This window comes from Theobroma cacao, chromosome 3 (genome assembly GCF_053813885.1).
Source record: "Theobroma cacao isolate CCN51 chromosome 3, ASM5381388v1, whole genome shotgun sequence".
In the NCBI taxonomy this organism is placed as follows: Eukaryota; Viridiplantae; Streptophyta; class Magnoliopsida; order Malvales; family Malvaceae; genus Theobroma; species Theobroma cacao.
Genome location: NC_142641.1, coordinates 24932920 through 24957379, shown reverse-complemented (window position 1 = coordinate 24957379; position 24460 = coordinate 24932920).

The window sequence follows — 24460 nt, the reverse complement described above, 5'->3', positions numbered from 1 at the left end:
CGAGTAACGTGAAGCGAAAGCCATCCATTGATCAGAGAAGTCCGTTTATTATCATTGATGCCTTCGGAAGCTTATTACTCGATCTAAATGCCTTTATAATCTGACGACTGATTTTCAATTGAGTTTTTTTTCATTTTTTGTTAGAACATATTATAATTGAGTATTTACCTTGAGAAACGTGAAGCAACACCATCCATTGACGAGAAAGTTTATTTATAGTCACTCATGCCTGCAAAAGCCTTATTACTCGCTTTAGATAGTTTTAGAATCTCATAATTGAATTTAATTTGAATTTTTTTATATTTTTTGAGTAAAACAGATTATAATTGAATGTTTGCCTCGAGTAACGTGAAGCGAAAGCCATCCATTGATAAGAGAAGTCCGTTTATTATCATTCATGCCTTCGGAAGCCTATTACTCGATCTAAATGCCTTTATAATCTGACGACTGATTTTCAATTGAGTTTTTTTTCATTTTTTGTTAGAACATATTATAATTGAGTATTTACCTTGAGAAACGTGAAGCAACACCATCCATTGACGAGAAAGTTTATTTATAGTCACTCATGCCTGCAAAAGCCTTATTACTCGCTTTAGATAGTTTTAGAATCTCATAATTGAATTTAATTTGAATTTTTTTATATTTTTTGAGTAAAACAGATTATAATTGAATGTTTGCCTCGAGTAACGTGAAGCGAAAGCCATCCATTGATAAGAGAAGTCCGTTTATTATCCTTCATGCCTTCGGAAGCCTATTGCTCGATTTAAATGCCTTTATAATCTGACAACTTATTTTAAATTGAGTTTTTTTGCATTTTTTGTTAGAACATATTATAATTGAATATTTGCCTTGAGAAACGTGAAGCAACACCATCCATTGACAAGAAAGTTCATTTATAGTCACTCATGCCTGCAAAAGCCTTATTACTCGCTTTAAATCATTTTATAATCTCATAATTGAATTTAATTTGAATTTTTTTACATTTTTTGAGTAGAACAGATTATAATTGATTGTTTGCCTCGAGTAACGTGAAGCGAAAGCCATCCATTGATAAGAAAAGTCCGTTTATAGTCATTCATGCTTTCGGAAGCCTATTACTCGATTTAAATGCCTTTATAATATGAAAAATGATTTTAAGTTAAATTGTTTTCCATTTTTTGTTAGAACATATTATAATTGAATATTTACCTCGAGAAACGTGAAGCAAAAGCCATCCATTGACAAGAAAGTTCATTTATAGTCACTCATGCCTGCAAAAGCCTTATTACTCGCTTTAAATCGTTTTATAAACTCATAATTGAATTTAATTTGAATTTTTTTACATTTTTTGAGTAAAACAGGTTATAATTGATCGATTGCCTCGAGTAACGTGAAGCGAAAACCATCCAATGATAAGAAAAGTCCGTTTATTATCCTTCATGCCTTCGGAAGCCTATTACTCGATCTAAATGCCTTTATAATCTGACGACTGATTTTCAATTGAGTTTTTTTTCATTTTTTGTTAGAACATATTATAATTGAGTATTTACCTTGAGAAACGTGAAGCAACACCATCCATTGACGAGAAAGTTTATTTATAGTCACTCATGCCTGCAAAAGCCTTATTACTCGCTTTAGATAGTTTTAGAATCTCATAATTGAATTTAATTTGAATTTTTTTATATTTTTTGAGTAAAACAGATTATAATTGAATATTTACCTCGAGTAACGTGAAGCGAAAGCCATCTATTGATAAGAGAAGTCCGTTTATTATCATTCATGCATTCGGAAGCCTATTACTCGATTTAAATTCCTTTATAATCTCACAACTGATTTTAAGTTGAGTTTTTTTGCATTTTTTGTTAGAACTTATTATAATTGAATATTTGCCTTGAGAAACGTGAAGCAACACCATCCATTGACAAGAAAGTTCAGTTATAGTCACTCATGCTTGCAAAAGCCTTATTACTCGCTTTAAATCGTTTTATAATCTCATAATTAAATTTAATTTAAATTTTTTTACATTTTTTGAGTAAAACAGATTATAATTGATTGATTGCCTCGAGTAACGTGAAGCGAAAGCCATCCATTGATAAGAAAAGTCCGTTTATAGTCATTCATGCCTTCGAAAGCCTATTACTGGATTTAAATGCCTTTATAGTCTCAGAAATGATTTTAAGTTGAATTTTTTTATATTTTTTGTTAGAACATATTATAATTGAATATTTGCCTTGAGAAACGTGAAGCAACACCATCCATTGGCAAGAAAGTTCATTTATAGTCACTCATGCCTGCAAAAGCCTTATTACTCGCTTTAGATAGTTTTTGAATCTCATAATTGAATTTAATTTGAATTTTCTTATATTTTTTGAGTAAAACAGATTATAATTGAATGTTTGCGTCGAGTAACGTGAAGCGAAAGCCATCCATTGATAAGAGAAGTCCGTTTATTATCATTGATGCCTTCGGAAGCTTATTACTCGATCTAAATGCCTTTATAATCTGACGACTGATTTTAAATTGAGTTTTTTTGCATTTTTTGTTAGAACATATTATAATTGAATATTTACCTTGAGAAACGTGAAGCAACACCATCCATTGACGAGAAAGTTTATTTATAGTCACTCATGCCTGCAAAAGCCTTATTACTCGCTTTAAATAGTTTTAGAATCTCATAATTGAATTTAATTTGATTTTTTTTATATTTTTTGAGTAAAACAGATTATAATTGAATGTTTGCCTCGAGTAACGTGAAGCGAAAGCCATCCATTTATAGGAAAAGTCTGTTTATTATCATTCATGGCTTCGGAAGCCTATTACTCAATTTAAATGCCTTTATAATCTCAGAACTGATTTTAAATTGAGTTTTTTTGCATTTTTTGTTAGAACATATTATAATTGAATATTTGCCTTGAGAAACGTGAAGCAACACCATCCATTGACAAGAAAGTTCATTTATAGTCACTCATGTTTGCAAAAGCCTTATTACTCGCTTTAAATCGTTTTATAATCTCATAATTGAATTTAATTTAAATTTTTTTACATGTTTTGAGTAAAACAGATTATAATTGATTGATTGCCTCGAGTAACGTGAAGCGAAAGCCATCCATTGATAAGAAAAGTCCGTTTATAGTCATTCATGCCTTCGAAAGCCTATTACTGGATTTAAATGCCTTTATAATCTCACAAATGATTTTAAGTTGAATTTTTTTATATTTTTTGTTAGAACATATTATAATTGAATATTTGCCTTGAGAAACGTGAAGCAACACCATCCATTGGCAAGAAAGTTCATTTATAGTCACTCATGCCTGCAAAAGCCTTATTACTCGCTTTAGATAGTTTTAGAATCTCATAATTGAATTTAATTTGAATTTTCTTATATTTTTTGAGTAAAACAGATTATAATTGAATGTTTGCGTCGAGTAACGTGAAGCGAAAGCCATCCATTGATCAGAGAAGTCCGTTTATTATCATTGATGCCTTCAGAAGCTTATTACTCGATCTAAATGCCTTTATAATCTGACGACTGATTTTCAATTGAGTTTTTTTTCATTTTTTGTTAGAACATATTATAATTGAGTATTTACCTTGAGAAACGTGAAGCAACACCATCCATTGACGAGAAAGTTTATTTATAGTCACTCATGCCTGCAAAAGCCTTATTACTCGCTTTAGATAGTTTTAGAATCTCATAATTGAATTTAATTTGAATTTTTTTATATTTTTTGAGTAAAACAGATTATAATTGAATGTTTGCCTCGAGTAACGTGAAGCGAAAGCCATCCATTTATAGGAAAAGTCTGTTTATTATCATTCATGCCTTCGGAAGCCTATTACTCAATTTAAATGCCTTTATAATCTCAGAACTGATTTTAAATTGAGTTTTTTTACATTTTTTGTTAGAACATATTATAATTGAATATTTGCCTTGAGAAACGTGAAGCAACACCATCCATTGACAAGAAAGTTCATTTATAGTCACTCATGTTTGCAAAAGCCTTATTACTCGCTTTAAATCGTTTTATAATCTCATAATTGAATTTAATTTAAATTTTTTTACATGTTTTGAGTAAAACAGATTATAATTGATTGATTGCCTCGAGTAACGTGAAGCGAAAGCCATCCATTGATAAGAGAAGTCCGTTTATTATCCTTCATGCCTTCGGAAGCCTATTACTCGATTTAAATGCCTTTATAATCTGACAACTGATTTTAAATTCAGTTTTTTTGCCTTTTTTGTTAGAACATATTATAATTGAATATTTACCTCGAGAAACGTGAAGCAAAAGTCATCCATTGACAACAAAGTTCATTTATAGTCACTCATGCCTGCAAAAGCCTTATTACTCGCTTTAGATAGTTTTAGAATCTCATAATTAAATTTAATTTGAATTTTTTTATATTTTTTGAGTAAAATAGATTATAATTGAATGTTTGCTTCGAGTAACGTGAAGCGAAAGCCATCCATTGATAAGAGAAGTCCGTTTATTATCATTCATGCCTTCGGAAGCCTATTACTCGATCTAAATGCCTTTATAATCTGACGACTGATTTTCAATTGAGTTTTTTTTCATTTTTTGTTAGAACATATTATAATTGAGTATTTACCTTGAGAAACGTGAAGCAACACCATCCATTGACGAGAAAGTTTATTTATAGTCACTCATGCCTGCAAAAGCCTTATTACTCGCTTTAGATAGTTTTAGAATCTCATAATTGAATTTAATTTGAATTTTTTTATATTTTTTGAGTAAAACAGATTATAATTGAATATTTACCTCGAGTAACGTGAAGCGAATGCCATCTATTGATAAGAGAAGTCCGTTTATTATCATTCATGCATTCGGAAGCCTATTACTCGATTTAAATTCCTTTATAATCTCACAACTGATTTTAAGTTGAGTTTTTTTGCATTTTTTGTTAGAACTTATTATAATTGAATATTTGCCTTGAGAAACGTGAAGCAACACCATCCATTGACAAGAAAGTTCAGTTATAGTCACTCATGCTTGCAAAAGCCGTATTACTCGCTTTAAATCGTTTTATAATCTCATAATTGAATTTAATTTAAATTTTTTTACATTTTTTGAGTAAAACAGATTATAATTGATTGATTGCCTCGAGTAACGTGAAGCGAAAGCCATCCATTGATAAGAAAAGTCCGTTTATAGTCATTCATGCCTTCGAAAGCCTATTACTGGATTTAAATGCCTTTATAGTCTCAGAAATGATTTTAAGTTGAATTTTTTTATATTTTTTGTTAGAACATATTATAATTGAATATTTGCCTTGAGAAACGTGAAGCAACACCATCCATTGGCAAGAAAGTTCATTTATAGTCACTCATGCCTGCAAAAGCCTTATTACTCGCTTTAGATAGTTTTTGAATCTCATAATTGAATTTAATTTGAATTTTCTTATATTTTTTGAGTAAAACAGATTATAATTGAATGTTTGCGTCGAGTAACGTGAAGCGAAAGCCATCCATTGATAAGAGAAGTCCGTTTATTATCATTGATGCCTTCGGAAGCTTATTACTCGATCTAAATGCCTTTATAATCTGACGACTGATTTTAAATTGAGTTTTTTTGCATTTTTTGTTAGAACATATTATAATTGAATATTTACCTTGAGAAACGTGAAGCAACACCATCCATTGACGAGAAAGTTTATTTATAGTCACTCATGCCTGCAAAAGCCTTATTACTCGCTTTCAATAGTTTTAGAATCTCATAATTGAATTTAATTTGAATTTTTTTATATTTTTTGAGTAAAACAGATTATAATTGAATGTTTGCCTCGAGTAACGTGAAGCGAAAGCCATCCATTTATAGGAAAAGTCTGTTTATTATCATTCATGCCTTCGGAAGCCTATTACTCAATTTAAATGCCTTTATAATCTCAGAACTGATTTTAAATTGAGTTTTTTTGCATTTTTTGTTAGAACATATTATAATTGAATATTTGCCTTGAGAAACGTGAAGCAACACCATCCATTGACAAGAAAGTTCATTTATAGTCACTCATGTTTGCAAAAGCCTTATTACTCGCTTTAAATCGTTTTATAATCTCATAATTGAATTTAATTTAAATTTTTTTACATATTTTGAGTAAAACAGATTATAATTGATTGATTGCCTCGAGTAACGTGAAGCGAAAGCCATCCATTGATAAGAAAAGTCCGTTTATAGTCATTCATGCCTTCGAAAGCCTATTACTGGATTTAAATGCCTTTATAATCTCACAAATGATTTTAAGTTGAATTTTTTTATATTTTTTGTTAGAACATATTATAATTGAATATTTGCCTTGAGAAACGTGAAGCAACACCATCCATTGGCAAGAAAGTTCATTTATAGTCACTCATGCCTGCAAAAGCCTTATTACTCGCTTTAGATAGTTTTAGAATCTCATAATTGAATTTAATTTGAATTTTCTTATATTTTTTGAGTAAAACAGATTATAATTGAATGTTTGCGTCGAGTAACGTGAAGCGAAAGCCATCCATTGATCAGAGAAGTCCGTTTATTATCATTGATGCCTTCGGAAGCTTATTACTCGATCTAAATGCCTTTATAATCTGACGACTGATTTTCAATTGAGTTTTTTTTCATTTTTTGTTAGAACATATTATAATTGAGTATTTACCTTGAGAAACGTGAAGCAACACCATCCATTGACGAGAAAGTTTATTTATAGTCACTCATGCCTGCAAAAGCCTTATTACTCGCTTTAGATAGTTTTAGAATCTCATAATTGAATTTAATTTGAATTTTTTTATATTTTTTGAGTAAAACAGATTATAATTGAATGTTTGCCTCGAGTAACGTGAAGCGAAAGCCATCCATTGATAAGAGAAGTCCGTTTACTATCCTTCATGCCTTCGGAAGCCTATTACTCGATCTAAATGCCTTTATAATCTGACGACTGATTTTCAATTGAGTTTTTTTTCATTTTTTGTTAGAACATATTATAATTGAGTATTTACCTTGAGAAACGTGAAGCAACACCATCCATTGACGAGAAAGTTTATTTATAGTCACTCATGCCTGCAAAAGCCTTATTACTCGCTTTAGATAGTTTTAGAATCTCATAATTGAATTTAATTTGAATTTTTTTATATTTTTTGAGTAAAACAGATTATAATTGAATGTTTGCCTCGAGTAACGTGAAGCGAAAGCCATCCATTGATAAGAGAAGTCCGTTTATTATCCTTCATGCCTTCGGAAGCCTATTGCTCGATTTAAATGCCTTTATAATCTGACAACTTATTTTAAATTGAGTTTTTTTGCATTTTTTGTTAGAACATATTATAATTGAATATTTGCCTTGAGAAACGTGAAGCAACACCATCCATTGACAAGAAAGTTCATTTATAGTCACTCATGCCTGCAAAAGCCTTATTACTCGCTTTAAATCATTTTATAATCTCATAATTGAATTTAATTTGAATTTTTTTACATTTTTTGAGTAGAACAGATTATAATTGATTGTTTGCCTCGAGTAACGTGAAGCGAAAGCCATCCATTGATAAGAAAAGTCCGTTTATAGTCATTCATGCTTTCGGAAGCCTATTACTCGATTTAAATGCCTTTATAATATGAAAAATGATTTTAAGTTAAATTGTTTCCCATTTTTTGTTAGAACATATTATAATTGAATATTTACCTCGAGAAACGTGAAGCAAAAGCCATCCATTGACAAGAAAGTTCATTTATAGTCACTCATGCCTGCAAAAGCCTTATTACTCGCTTTAAATCGTTTTATAAACTCATAATTGAATTTAATTTGAATTTTTTTACATTTTTTGAGTAAAACAGGTTATAATTGATCGATTGCCTCGAGTAACGTGAAGCGAAAACCATCCAATGATAAGAAAAGTCCGTTTATTGTCATTCATGCCTTCGGAAGCCTATTACTCGATTTAAATGCCTTTATAATATTACAAACGATTTTAAGTTGAATGTTTTACATTTTTTGCTAGAACATATTATAATTGAATATTTACCTCGAGAAACGTGAAGCAAAAGCCATCCATTGACAAGAAAGTTCATTTATAGTCACTCATGCCTGCAAAAGCCTTATTACTCACTTTAGATAGTTTTAGAATCTCATAATTGAATTTAATTTGAATTTTTTTATATTTTTTGAGTAAAATAGATTATAATTGAATGTTTGCCTCGAGTAACGTGAAGCGAAAGCCATCCATTGATAAGAGAAGTCCGTTTATTATCATTCATGCCTTCGGAAGCCTATTACTCGATTAAATGCCTTCATAATCTGACAACTGATTTTAAATTCAGTTTTTTTGCCTTTTTTGTTAGAACATATTATAATTGAATATTTACCTCGAGAAACGTGATGCAAAAGTCATCCATTGACAACAAAGTTCATTTATAGTCACTCATGCCTGCAAAAGCCTTATTACTCGCTTTAGATAGTTTTAGAATCTCAAAATTAAATTTAATTTGAATTTTTTTATATTTTTTGAGTAAAAGAGATTATAATTGAATGTTTGCCTCGAGTAACGTGAAGCGAAAGCCATCCATTGATAAGAGAAGTCCGTTTATTATCATTCATGCCTTCGGAAGCCTATTACTCTATTTAAGTGCCTTTATAATATGAAAAATGATTTTAAGTTAAATTGTTTCCCATTTTTTGTTAGAACATATTATAATTGAATATTTACCTCGAGAAACGTGAAGCAAAAGCCATCCATTGACAAGAAAGTTCATTTATAGTCACTCATGCCTGCAAAAGCCTTATTACTCGCTTTAAATCGTTTTACAAACTCATAATTAAATTTAATTTGAATTTTTTTACATTTTTTGAGTAAAACAGGTTATAATTGATCGATTGCCTCGAGTAACGTGAAGTAAAAACCATCCAATGATAAGAAAAGATCGTTTATTGTCATTCATGCCTTCGGAAGCCTATTACTCGATTTAAATGCCTTTATAATATCACAAATGATTTTAAGTTGAATGTTTTACATTTTTTGCTAGAACATATTATAATTGAATATTTACCTCGAGAAACGTGAAGCAAAAGCCATCCATTGACAAGAAAGTTCATCTTTAGTCACTCATGCCTGCAAAAGCCTTATTACTCGCTTTAGATAGTTTTAGAATCTCATAATTGAATTTAATTTGAATTTTTTAATATTTTTTTAGTAAAATAGATTATAATTGAATGTTTGCCTCGAGTAACGTGAAGCGAAAGCCATCCATTGATAAGAGAAGTCCGTTTATTATCATTCATGCCTTCGGAAGCCTATTACTCGATTTAAATGCCTTTATAATCTGACAACTGATTTTAAATTCAGTTTTTTTGCCTTTTTTGTTAGAACATATTATAATTGAATATTTACCTCGAGAAACGTGAAGCAAAAGTCATCCATTGACAACAAAGTTCATTTATAGTCACTCATGCCTGCAAAAGCCTTATTACTCGCTTTAGATAGTTTTAGAATCTCATAATTAAATTTAATTTGAATTTTTTTATATTTTTTGAGTAAAATAGATTATAATTGAATGTTTGCCTCGAGTAACGTGAAGCGAAAGCCATCCATTGATAAGAGAAGTCCGTTTATTATCATTCATGCCTTCGGAAGCCTATTACTCTATTTAAGTGCCTTTATAATATGAAAAATGATTTTAAGTTAAATTGTTTCCCATTTTTTGTTAGAACATATTATAATTGAATATTTACCTCGAGAAACGTGAAGCAAAAGCCATCCATTGACAACAAAGTTCATTTATAGTCACTCATGCCTGCAAAAGCCTTATTACTCGCTTTAGATAGTTTTAGAATCTCATAATTGAATTTAATTTGAATTTTTTTATATTTTTTGAGTAAAACAGATTATAATTGAATATTTACCTCGAGTAACGTGAAGCGAAAGCCATCTATTGATAAGAGAAGTCCGTTTATTATCATTCATGCATTCGGAAGCCTATTACTCGATTTAAATTCCTTTATAATCTCACAACTGATTTTAAGTTGAGTTTTTTTGCATTTTTTGTTAGAACTTATTATAATTGAGTGTTTGCCTTGAGAAACGTGAAGCAACACCATCCATTGACAAGAAAGTTCAGTTATAGTCACTCATGCTTGCAAAAGCCTTATTACTCGCTTTAAATCGTTTTATAATCTCATAATTGAATTTAATTTAAATTTTTTTACATTTTTTGAGTAAAACAGATTATAATTTATTGATTGCCTCGAGTAACGTGAAGCGAAAGCCATCCATTGATAAGAAAAGTCCGTTTATAGTCATTCATGCCTTCGAAAGCCTATTACTGGATTTAAATGCCTTTATAATCTCACAAATGATTTTAAGTTGAATTTTTTTATATTTTTTGTTAGAACATATTATAATTGAATATTTGCCTTGAGAAACGTGAAGCAACACCATCCATTGGCAAGAAAGTTCATTTATAGTCACTCATGCCTGCAAAAGCCTTATTACTCGCTTTAGATAGTTTTAGAATCTCATAATTGAATTTAATTTGAATTTTCTTATATTTTTTGAGTAAAACAGATTATAATTGAATGTTTGCGTCGAGTAACGTGAAGCGAAAGCCATCCATTGATCAGAGAAGTCCGTTTATTATCATTGATGCCTTCGGAAGCTTATTACTCGATCTAAATGCCTTTATAATCTGACGACTGATTTTCAATTGAGTTTTTTTTCATTTTTTGTTAGAACATATTATAATTGAGTATTTACCTTGAGAAACGTGAAGCAACACCATCCATTGACGAGAAAGTTTATTTATAGTCACTCATGCCTGCAAAAGCCTTATTACTCGCTTTAGATAGTTTTAGAATCTCATAATTGAATTTAATTTGAATTTTTTTATATTTTTTGAGTAAAACAGATTATAATTGAATGTTTGCCTCGAGTAACGTGAAGCGAAAGCCATCCATTGATAAGAGAAGTCCGTTTATTATCCTTCATGCCTTCGGAAGCCTATTACTCGATCTAAATGCCTTTATAATCTGACGACTGATTTTCAATTGAGTTTTTTTTCATTTTTTGTTAGAACATATTATAATTGAGTATTTACCTTGAGAAACGTGAAGCAACACCATCCATTGACGAGAAAGTTTATTTATAGTCACTCATGCCTGCAAAAGCCTTATTACTCGCTTTAGATAGTTTTAGAATCTCATAATTGAATTTAATTTGAATTTTTTTATATTTTTTGAGTAAAACAGATTATAATTGAATGTTTGCCTCGAGTAACGTGAAGCGAAAGCCATCCATTGATAAGAGAAGTCCGTTTATTATCCTTCATGCCTTCGGAAGCCTATTACTCGATCTAAATGCCTTTATAATCTGACGACTGATTTTCAATTGAGTTTTTTTTCATTTTTTGTTAGAACATATTATAATTGAGTATTTACCTTGAGAAACGTGAAGCAACACCATCCATTGACGAGAAAGTTTATTTATAGTCACTCATGCCTGCAAAAGCCTTATTACTCGCTTTAGATAGTTTTAGAATCTCATAATTGAATTTAATTTGATTTTTTTTATATTTTTTGAGTAAAACAGATTATAATTGAATGTTTGCCTCGAGTAACGTGAAGCGAAAGCCATCCATTGATAAGAGAAGTCCGTTTATTATCCTTCATGCCTTCGGAAGCCTATTGCTCGATTTAAATGCCTTTATAATCTGACAACTTATTTTAAATTGAGTTTTTTTGCATTTTTTGTTAGAACATATTATAATTGAATATTTGCCTTGAGAAACGTGAAGCAACACCATCCATTGACAAGAAAGTTCATTTATAGTCACTCATGCCTGCAAAAGCCTTATTACTCGCTTTAAATCATTTTATAATCTCATAATTGAATTTAATTTGAATTTTTTTACATTTTTTGAGTAGAACAGATTATAATTGATTGTTTGCCTCGAGTAACGTGAAGCGAAAGCCATCCATTGATAAGAAAAGTCCGTTTATAGTCATTCATGCTTTCGGAAGCCTATTACTCGATTTAAATGCCTTTATAATATGAAAAATGATTTTAAGTTAAATTGTTTCCCATTTTTTGTTAGAACATATTATAATTGAATATTTACCTCGAGAAACGTGAAGCAAAAGCCATCCATTGACAAGAAAGTTCATTTATAGTCACTCATGCCTGCAAAAGCCTTATTACTCGCTTTAAATCGTTTTATAAACTCATAATTGAATTTAATTTGAATTTTTTTACATTTTTTGAGTAAAACAGGTTATAATTGATCGATTGCCTCGAGTAACGTGAAGCGAAAACCATCCAATGATAAGAAAAGTCCGTTTATTATCCTTCATGCCTTCGGAAGCCTATTACTCGATCTAAATGCCTTTATAATCTGACGACTGATTTTCAATTGAGTTTTTTTTCATTTTTTGTTAGAACATATTATAATTGAGTATTTACCTTGAGAAACGTGAAGCAACACCATCCATTGACGAGAAAGTTTATTTATAGTCACTCATGCCTGCAAAAGCCTTATTACTCGCTTTAGATAGTTTTAGAATCTCATAATTGAATTTAATTTGAATTTTTTTATATTTTTTGAGTAAAACAGATTATAATTGAATGTTTGCCTCGAGTAACGTGAAGCGAAAGCCATCCATTGATAAGAGAAGTCCGTTTACTATCCTTCATGCCTTCGGAAGCCTATTACTCGATCTAAATGCCTTTATAATCTGACGACTGATTTTCAATTGAGTTTTTTTTCATTTTTTGTTAGAACATATTATAATTGAGTATTTACCTTGAGAAACGTGAAGCAACACCATCCATTGACGAGAAAGTTTATTTATAGTCACTCATGCCTGCAAAAGCCTTATTACTCGCTTTAGATAGTTTTAGAATCTCATAATTGAATTTAATTTGAATTTTTTTATATTTTTTGAGTAAAACAGATTATAATTGAATGTTTGCCTCGAGTAACGTGAAGCGAAAGCCATCCATTGATAAGAGAAGTCCGTTTATTATCCTTCATGCCTTCGGAAGCCTATTGCTCGATTTAAATGCCTTTATAATATGACAACTTATTTTAAATTGAGTTTTTTTGCATTTTTTGTTAGAACATATTATAATTGAATATTTGCCTTGAGAAACGTGAAGCAACACCATCCATTGACAAGAAAGTTCATTTATAGTCACTCATGCCTGCAAAAGCCTTATTACTCGCTTTAAATCATTTTATAATCTCATAATTGAATTTAATTTGAATTTTTTTACATTTTTTGAGTAGAACAGATTATAATTGATTGTTTGCCTCGAGTAACGTGAAGCGAAAGCCATCCATTGATAAGAAAAGTCCGTTTATAGTCATTCATGCTTTCGGAAGCCTATTACTCGATTTAAATGCCTTTATAATATGAAAAATGATTTTAAGTTAAATTGTTTCCCATTTTTTGTTAGAACATATTATAATTGAATATTTACCTCGAGAAACGTGAAGCAAAAGCCATCCATTGACAAGAAAGTTCATTTATAGTCACTCATGCCTGCAAAAGCCTTATTACTCGCTTTAAATCGTTTTATAAACTCATAATTGAATTTAATTTGAATTTTTTTACATTTTTTGAGTAAAACAGGTTATAATTGATCGATTGCCTCGAGTAACGTGAAGCGAAAACCATCCAATGATAAGAAAAGTCCGTTTATTGTCATTCATGCCTTCGGAAGCCTATTACTCGATTTAAATGCCTTTATAATATTACAAACGATTTTAAGTTGAATGTTTTACATTTTTTGCTAGAACATATTATAATTGAATATTTACCTCGAGAAACGTGAAGCAAAAGCCATCCATTGACAAGAAAGTTCATTTATAGTCACTCATGCCTGCAAAAGCCTTATTACTCACTTTAGATAGTTTTAGAATCTCATAATTGAATTTAATTTGAATTTTTTTATATTTTTTGAGTAAAATAGATTATAATTGAATGTTTGCCTCGAGTAACGTGAAGCGAAAGCCATCCATTGATAAGAGAAGTCCGTTTATTATCATTCATGCCTTCGGAAGCCTATTACTCGATTAAATGCCTTCATAATCTGACAACTGATTTTAAATTCAGTTTTTTTGCCTTTTTTGTTAGAACATATTATAATTGAATATTTACCTCGAGAAACGTGATGCAAAAGTCATCCATTGACAACAAAGTTCATTTATAGTCACTCATGCCTGCAAAAGCCTTATTACTCGCTTTAGATAGTTTTAGAATCTCAAAATTAAATTTAATTTGAATTTTTTTATATTTTTTGAGTAAAAGAGATTATAATTGAATGTTTGCCTCGAGTAACGTGAAGCGAAAGCCATCCATTGATAAGAGAAGTCCGTTTATTATCATTCATGCCTTCGGAAGCCTATTACTCTATTTAAGTGCCTTTATAATATGAAAAATGATTTTAAGTTAAATTGTTTCCCATTTTTTGTTAGAACATATTATAATTGAATATTTACCTCGAGAAACGTGAAGCAAAAGCCATTCATTGACAAGAAAGTTCATTTATAGTCACTCATGCCTGCAAAAGCCTTATTACTCGCTTTAAATCGTTTTACAAACTCATAATTAAATTTAATTTGAATTTTTTTACATTTTTTGAGTAAAACAGGTTATAATTGATCGATTGCCTCGAGTAACGTGAAGTAAAAACCATCCAATGATAAGAAAAGATCGTTTATTGTCATTCATGCCTTCGGAAGCCTATTACTCGATTTAAATGCCTTTATAATATCACAAATGATTTTAAGTTGAATGTTTTACATTTTTTGCTAGAACATATTATAATTGAATATTTACCTCGAGAAACGTGAAGCAAAAGCCATCCATTGACAAGAAAGTTCATCTTTAGTCACTCATGCCTGCAAAAGCCTTATTACTCGCTTTAGATAGTTTTAGAATCTCATAATTGAATTTAATTTGAATTTTTTAATATTTTTTTAGTAAAATAGATTATAATTGAATGTTTGCCTCGAGTAACGTGAAGCGAAAGCCATCCATTGATAAGAGAAGTCCGTTTATTATCATTCATGCCTTCGGAAGCCTATTACTCGATTTAAATGCCTTTATAATCTGACAACTGATTTTAAATTCAGTTTTTTTGCCTTTTTTGTTAGAACATATTATAATTGAATATTTACCTCGAGAAACGTGAAGCAAAAGTCATCCATTGACAACAAAGTTCATTTATAGTCACTCATGCCTGCAAAAGCCTTATTACTCGCTTTAGATAGTTTTAGAATCTCATAATTAAATTTAATTTGAATTTTTTTATATTTTTTGAGTAAAATAGATTATAATTGAATGTTTGCCTCGAGTAACGTGAAGCGAAAGCCATCCATTGATAAGAGAAGTCCGTTTATTATCATTCATGCCTTCGGAAGCCTATTACTCTATTTAAGTGCCTTTATAATATGAAAAATGATTTTAAGTTAAATTGTTTCCCATTTTTTGTTAGAACATATTATAATTGAATATTTACCTCGAGAAACGTGAAGCAAAAGCCATCCATTGACAACAAAGTTCATTTATAGTCACTCATGCCTGCAAAAGCCTTATTACTCGCTTTAGATAGTTTTAGAATCTCATAATTGAATTTAATTTGAATTTTTTTATATTTTTTGAGTAAAACAGATTATAATTGAATATTTACCTCGAGCAACGTGAAGCGAAAGCCATCTATTGATAAGAGAAGTCCGTTTATTATCATTCATGCATTCGGAAGCCTATTACTCGATTTAAATTCCTTTATAATCTCACAACTGATTTTAAGTTGAGTTTTTTTGCATTTTTTGTTAGAACTTATTATAATTGAGTGTTTGCCTTGAGAAACGTGAAGCAACACCATCCATTGACAAGAAAGTTCAGTTATAGTCACTCATGCTTGCAAAAGCCTTATTACTCGCTTTAAATCGTTTTATAATCTCATAATTGAATTTAATTTAAATTTTTTTACATTTTTTGAGTAAAACAGATTATAATTTATTGATTGCCTCGAGTAACGTGAAGCGAAAGCCATCCATTGATAAGAAAAGTCCGTTTATAGTCATTCATGCCTTCGAAAGCCTATTACTGGATTTAAATGCCTTTATAATCTCACAAATGATTTTAAGTTGAATTTTTTTATATTTTTTGTTAGAACATATTATAATTGAATATTTGCCTTGAGAAACGTGAAGCAACACCATCCATTGGCAAGAAAGTTCATTTATAGTCACTCATGCCTGCAAAAGCCTTATTACTCGCTTTAGATAGTTTTAGAATCTCATAATTGAATTTAATTTGAATTTTCTTATATTTTTTGAGTAAAACAGATTATAATTGAATGTTTGCGTCGAGTAACGTGAAGCGAAAGCCATCCATTGATCAGAGAAGTCCGTTTATTATCATTGATGCCTTCGGAAGCTTATTACTCGATCTAAATGCCTTTATAATCTGACGACTGATTTTCAATTGAGTTTTTTTTCATTTTTTGTTAGAACATATTATAATTGAGTATTTACCTTGAGAAACGTGAAGCAACACCATCCATTGACGAGAAAGTTTATTTATAGTCACTCATGCCTGCAAAAGCCTTATTACTCGCTTTAGATAGTTTTAGAATCTCATAATTGAATTTAATTTGAATTTTTTTATATTTTTTGAGTAAAACAGATTATAATTGAATGTTTGCCTCGAGTAACGTGAAGCGAAAGCCATCCATTGATAAGAGAAGTCCGTTTATTATCCTTCATGCCTTCGGAAGCCTATTACTCGATCTAAATGCCTTTATAATCTGACGACTGATTTTCAATTGAGTTTTTTTTCATTTTTTGTTAGAACATATTATAATTGAGTATTTACCTTGAGAAACGTGAAGCAACACCATCCATTGACGAGAAAGTTTATTTATAGTCACTCATGCCTGCAAAAGCCTTATTACTCGCTTTAGATAGTTTTAGAATCTCATAATTGAATTTAATTTGAATTTTTTTATATTTTTTGAGTAAAACAGATTATAATTGAATGTTTGCCTCGAGTAACGTGAAGCGAAAGCCATCCATTGATAAGAGAAGTCCGTTTATTATCCTTCATGCCTTCGGAAGCCTATTACTCGATCTAAATGCCTTTATAATCTGACGACTGATTTTCAATTGAGTTTTTTTTCATTTTTTGTTAGAACATATTATAATTGAGTATTTACCTTGAGAAACGTGAAGCAACACCATCCATTGACGAGAAAGTTTATTTATAGTCACTCATGCCTGCAAAAGCCTTATTACTCGCTTTAGATAGTTTTAGAATCTCATAATTGAATTTAATTTGATTTTTTTTATATTTTTTGAGTAAAACAGATTATAATTGAATGTTTGCCTCGAGTAACGTGAAGCGAAAGCCATCCATTGATAAGAGAAGTCCGTTTATTATCCTTCATGCCTTCGGAAGCCTATTGCTCGATTTAAATGCCTTTATAATCTGACAACTTATTTTAAATTGAGTTTTTTTGCATTTTTTGTTAGAACATATTATAATTGAATATTTGCCTTGAGAAACGTGAAGCAACACCATCCATTGACAAGAAAGTTCATTTATAGTCACTCATGCCTGCAAAAGCCTTATTACTCGCTTTAAATCATTTTATAATCTCATAATTGAATTTAATTTGAATTTTTTTACATTTTTTGAGTAGAACAGATTATAATTGATTGTTTGCCTCGAGTAACGTGAAGCGAAAGCCATCCATTGATAAGAAAAGTCCGTTTATAGTCATTCATGCTTTCGGAAGCCTATTACTCGATTTAAATGCCTTTATAATATGAAAAATGATTTTAAGTTAAATTGTTTCCCATTTTTTGTTAGAACATATTATAATTGAATATTTACCTCGAGAAACGTGAAGCAAAAGCCATCCATTGACAAGAAAGTTCATTTATAGTCACTCATGCCTGCAAAAGCCTTATTACTCGCTTTAAATCGTTTTATAAACTCATAATTGAATTTAATTTGAATTTTTTTACATTTTTTGAGTAAAACAGGTTATAATTGATCGATTGCCTCGAGTAACGTGAAGCGAAAACCATCCAATGATAAGAAAAGTCCGTTTATTATCCTTCATGCCTTCGGAAGCCTATTACTCGATCTAAATGCCTTTATAATCTGACGACTGATTTTCAATTGAGTTTTTTTTCATTTTTTGTTAGAACATATTATAATTGAGTATTTACCTTGAGAAACGTGAAGCAACATCATCCATTGACGAGAAAGTTTATTTATAGTCACTCATGCCTGCAAAAGCCTTATTACTCGCTTTAGATAGTTTTAGAATCTCATAATTGAATTTAATTTGAATTTTTTTATATTTTTTGAGTAAAACAGATTATAATTGAATATTTACCTCGAGTAACGTGAAGCGAAAGCCATCTATTGATAAGAGAAGTCCGTTTATTATCATTCATGCATTCGGAAGCCTATTACTCGATTTAAATTCCTTTATAATCTCACAACTGATTTTAAGTTGAGTTTTTTTGCATTTTTTGTTAGAACTTATTATAATTGAATATTTGCCTTGAGAAACGTGAAGCAACACCATCCATTGACAAGAAAGTTCAGTTATAGTCACTCATGCTTGCAAAAGCCTTATTACTCGCTTTAAATCGTTTTATAATCTCATAATTGAATTTAATTTAAATTTTTTTACATTTTTTGAGTAAAACAGATTATAATTGATTGATTGCCTCGAGTAACGTGAAGCGAAAGCCATCCATTGATAAGAAAAGTCCGTTTATAGTCATTCATGCCTTCGAAAGCCTATTACTGGATTTAAATGCCTTTATAGTCTCAGAAATGATTTTAAGTTGAATTTTTTTATATTTTTTGTTAGAACATATTATAATTGAATATTTGCCTTCAGAAACGTGAAGCAACACCATCCATTGGCAAGAAAGTTCATTTATAGTCACTCATGCCTGCAAAAGCCTTATTACTCGCTTTAGATAGTTTTTGAATCTCATAATTGAATTTAATTTGAATTTTCTTATATTTTTTGAGTAAAACAGATTATAATTGAATGTTTGCGTCGAGTAACGTGAAGCGAAAGCCATCCATTGATAAGAGAAGTCTGTTTATTATCATTGATGCCTTCGGAAGCTTATTACTCGATCTAAATGCCTTTATAATCTGACGACTGATTTTAAATTGAGTTTTTTTGCATTTTTTGTTAGAACATATTATAATTGAATATTTACCTTGAGAAACGTGAAGCAACACCATCCATTGACGAGAAAGTTTATTTATAGTCACTCATGCCTGCAAAAGCCTTATTACTCGCTTTAAATAGTTTTAGAATCTCATAATTGAATTTAATTTGAATTTTTTTATATTTTTTGAGTAAAACAGATTATAATTGAATGTTTGCCTCGAGTAACGTGAAGCGAAAGCCATCCATTTATAGGAAAAGTCTGTTTATTATCATTCATGGCTTCGGAAGCCTATTACTCAATTTAAATGCCTTTATAATCTCAGAACTGATTTTAAATTGAGTTTTTTTGCATTTTTTGTTAGAACATATTATAATTGAATATTTGCCTTGAGAAACGTGAAGCAACACCATCCATTGAGAAGAAAGTTCATTTATAGTCACTCATGTTTGCAAAAGCCTTATTACTCGCTTTAAATCGTTTTATAATCTCATAATTGAATTTAATTTAAATTTTTTTACATGTTTTGAGTAAAACAGATTATAATTGATTGATTGCCTCGAGTAACGTGAAGCGAAAGCCATCCATTGATAAGAAAAGTCCGTTTATAGTCATTCATGCCTTCGAAAGCCTATTACTGGATTTAAATGCCTTTATAATCTCACAAATGATTTTAAGTTGAATTTTTTTATATTTTTTGTTAGAACATATTATAATTGAATATTTGCCTTGAGAAACGTGAAGCAACACCATCCATTGGCAAGAAAGTTCATTTATAGTCACTCATGCCTGCAAAAGCCTTATTACTCGCTTTAGATAGTTTTAGAATCTCATAATTGAATTTAATTTGAATTTTCTTATATTTTTTGAGTAAAACAGATTATAATTGAATGTTTGCGTCGAGTAACGTGAAGCGAAAGCCATCCATTGATCAGAGAAGTCCGTTTATTATCATTGATGCCTTCGGAAGCTTATTACTCGATCTAAATGCCTTTATAATCTGACGACTGATTTTCAATTGAGTTTTTTTTCATTTTTTGTTAGAACATATTATAATTGAGTATTTACCTTGAGAAACGTGAAGCAACACCATCCATTGACGAGAAAGTTTATTTATAGTCACTCATGCCTGCAAAAGCCTTATTACTCGCTTTAGATAGTTTTAGAATCTCATAATTGAATTTAATTTGAATTTTTTTATATTTTTTGAGTAAAACAGATTATAATTGAATGTTTGCCTCGAGTAACGTGAAGCGAAAGCCATCCATTTATAGGAAAAGTCTGTTTATTATCATTCATGCCTTCGGAAGCCTATTACTCAATTTAAATGCCTTTATAATCTCAGAACTGATTTTAAATTGAGTTTTTTTACATTTTTTGTTAGAACATATTATAATTGAATATTTGCCTTGAGAAACGTGAAGCAACACCATCCATTGACAAGAAAGTTCATTTATAGTCACTCATGTTTGCAAAAGCCTTATTACTCGCTTTAAATCGTTTTATAATCTCATAATTGAATTTAATTTAAATTTTTTTACATGTTTTGAGTAAAACAGATTATAATTGATTGATTGCCTCGAGTAACGTGAAGTGAAAGCCATCCATTGATAAGAAAAGTCCGTTTATAGTCATTCATGCTTTCGGAAGCCTATTACTCGATTTAAATGCCTTTATAATATGAAAAATGATTTTAAGTTAAATTGTTTCCCATTTTTTGTTAGAACATATTATAATTGAATATTTACCTCGAGAAACGTGAAGCAAAAGCCATCCATTGACAAGAAAGTTCATTTATAGTCACTCATGCTTGCAAAAGCCTTATTACTCGCTTTAAATCGTTTTATAAACTCATAATTGAATTTAATTTGAATTTTTTTACATTTTTTGAGTAAAACAGGTTATAATTGATCGATTGCCTCGAGTAACGTGAAGCGAAAACCATCCAATGATAAGAAAAGTCCGTTTATTGTCATTCATGCCTTCGGAAGCCTATTACTCGATTTAAATGCCTTTATAATATTACAAACAATTTTAAGTTGAATGTTTTACATTTTTTGCTAGAACATATTATAATTGAATATTTACCTCGAGAAACGTGAAGCAAAAGCCATCCATTGACAAGAAAGTTCATTTATAGTCACTCATGCCTGCAAAAGCCTTATTACTCACTTTAGATAGTTTTAGAATCTCATAATTGAATTTAATTTGAATTTTTTTATATTTTTTGAGTAAAATAGATTATAATTGAATGTTTGCCTCGAGTAACGTGAAGCGAAAGCCATCCATTGATAAGAGAAGTCCGTTTATTATCATTCATGCCTTCGGAAGCCTATTACTCGATTTAAATGCCTTTATAATCTGACAACTGATTTTAAATTCAGTTTTTTTGCCTTTTTTGTTAGAACATATTATAATTGAATATTTACCTCGAGAAACGTGAAGCAAAAGTCATCCATTGACAACAAAGTTCATTTATAGTCACTCATGCCTGCAAAAGCCTTATTACTCGCTTTAGATAGTTTTAGAATCTCATAATTAAATTTAATTTGAATTTTTTTATATTTTTTGAGTAAAATAGATTATAATTGAATGTTTGCTTCGAGTAACGTGAAGCGAAAGCCATCCATTGATAAGAGAAGTCCGTTTATTATCATTCATGCCTTCGGAAGCCTATTACTCGATCTAAATGCCTTTATAATCTGACGACTGATTTTCAATTGAGTTTTTTTTCATTTTTTGTTAGAACATATTATAATTGAGTATTTACCTTGAGAAACGTGAAGCAACACCATCCATTGACGAGAAAGTTTATTTATAGTCACTCATGCCTGCAAAAGCCTTATTACTCGCTTTAGATAGTTTTAGAATCTCATAATTGAATTTAATTTGAATTTTTTTATATTTTTTGAGTAAAACAGATTATAATTGAATATTTACCTCGAGTAACGTGAAGCGAATGCCATCTATTGATAAGAGAAGTCCGTTTATTATCATTCATGCATTCGGAAGCCTATTACTCGATTTAAATTCCTTTATAATCTCACAACTGATTTTAAGTTGAGTTTTTTTGCATTTTTTGTTAGAACTTATTATAATTGAATATTTGCCTTGAGAAACGTGAAGCAACACCATCCATTGACAAGAAAGTTCAGTTATAGTCACTCATGCTTGCAAAAGCCGTATTACTCGCTTTAAATCGTTTTATAATCTCATAATTGAATTTAATTTAAATTTTTTTACATTTTTTGAGTAAAACAGATTATAATTGATTGATTGCCTCGAGTAACGTGAAGCGAAAGCCATCCATTGATAAGAAAAGTCCGTTTATAGTCATTCATGCCTTCGAAAGCCTATTACTGGATTTAAATGCCTTTATAGTCTCAGAAATGATTTTAAGTTGAATTTTTTTATATTTTTTGTTAGAACATATTATAATTGAATATTTGCCTTGAGAAACGTGAAGCAACACCATCCATTGGCAAGAAAGTTCATTTATAGTCACTCATGCCTGCAAAAGCCTTATTACTCGCTTTAGATAGTTTTTGAATCTCATAATTGAATTTAATTTGAATTTTCTTATATTTTTTGAGTAAAACAGATTATAATTGAATGTTTGCGTCGAGTAACGTGAAGCGAAAGCCATCCATTGATAAGAGAAGTCCGTTTATTATCATTGATGCCTTCGGAAGCTTATTACTCGATCTAAATGCCTTTATAATCTGACGACTGATTTTAAATTGAGTTTTTTTGCATTTTTTGTTAGAACATATTATAATTGAATATTTACCTTGAGAAACGTGAAGCAACACCATCCATTGACGAGAAAGTTTATTTATAGTCACTCATGCCTGCAAAAGCCTTATTTCTCGCTTTAAATAGTTTTAGAATCTCATAATTGAATTTAATTTGAATTTTTTTATATTTTTTGAGTAAAACAGATTATAATTGAATGTTTGCCTCGAGTAACGTGAAGCGAAAGCCATCCATTTATAGGAAAAGTCTGTTTATTATCATTCATGGCTTCGGAAGCCTATTACTCAATTTAAATGCCTTTATAATCTCAGAACTGATTTTAAATTGAGTTTTTTTGCATTTTTTGTTAGAACATATTATAATTGAATATTTGCCTTGAGAAACGTGAAGCAACACCATCCATTGACAAGAAAGTTCATTTATAGTCACTCATGTTTGCAAAAGCCTTATTACTCGCTTTAAATCGTTTTATAATCTCATAATTGAATTTAATTTAAATTTTTTTACATGTTTTGAGTAAAACAGATTATAATTGATTGATTGCCTCGAGTAACGTGAAGCGAAAGCCATCCATTGATAAGAAAAGTCCGTTTATAGTCATTCATGCCTTCGAAAGCCTATTACTGGATTTAAATGCCTTTATAATCTCACAAATGATTTTAAGTTGAATTTTTTTATATTTTTTGTTAGAACATATTATAATTGAATATTTGCCTTGAGAAACGTGAAGCAACACCATCCATTGGCAAGAAAGTTCATTTATAGTCACTCATGCCTGCAAAAGCCTTATTACTCGCTTTAGATAGTTTTAGAATCTCATAATTGAATTTAATTTGAACTTTCTTATATTTTTTGAGTAAAACAGATTATAATTGAATGTTTGCGTCGAGTAACGTGAAGCGAAAGCCATCCATTGATCAGAGAAGTCCGTTTATTATCATTGATGCCTTCGGAAGCTTATTACTCGATCTAAATGCCTTTATAATCTGACGACTGATTTTCAATTGAGTTTTTTTTCATTTTTTGTTAGAACATATTATAATTGAGTATTTACCTTGAGAAACGTGAAGCAACACCATCCATTGACGAGAAAGTTTATTTATAGTCACTCATGCCTGCAAAAGCCTTATTACTCGCTTTAGATAGTTTTAGAATCTCATAATTGAATTTAATTTGAATTTTTTTATATTTTTTGAGTAAAACGGATTATAATTGAATGTTTGCCTCGAGTAACGTGAAGCGAAAGCCATCCATTTATAGGAAAAGTCTGTTTATTATCATTCATGCCTTCGGAAGCCTATTACTCAATTTCAATGCCTTTATAATCTCAGAACTGATTTTAAATTGAGTTTTTTTGCATTTTTTGTTAGAACATATTATAATTGAATATTTGCCTTGAGAAACGTGAAGCAACACCATCCATTGACAAGAAAGTTCATTTATAGTCACTCATGTTTGCAAAAGCCTTATTACTCGCTTTAAATCGTTTTATAATCTCATAATTGAATTTAATTTAAATTTTTTTACATGTT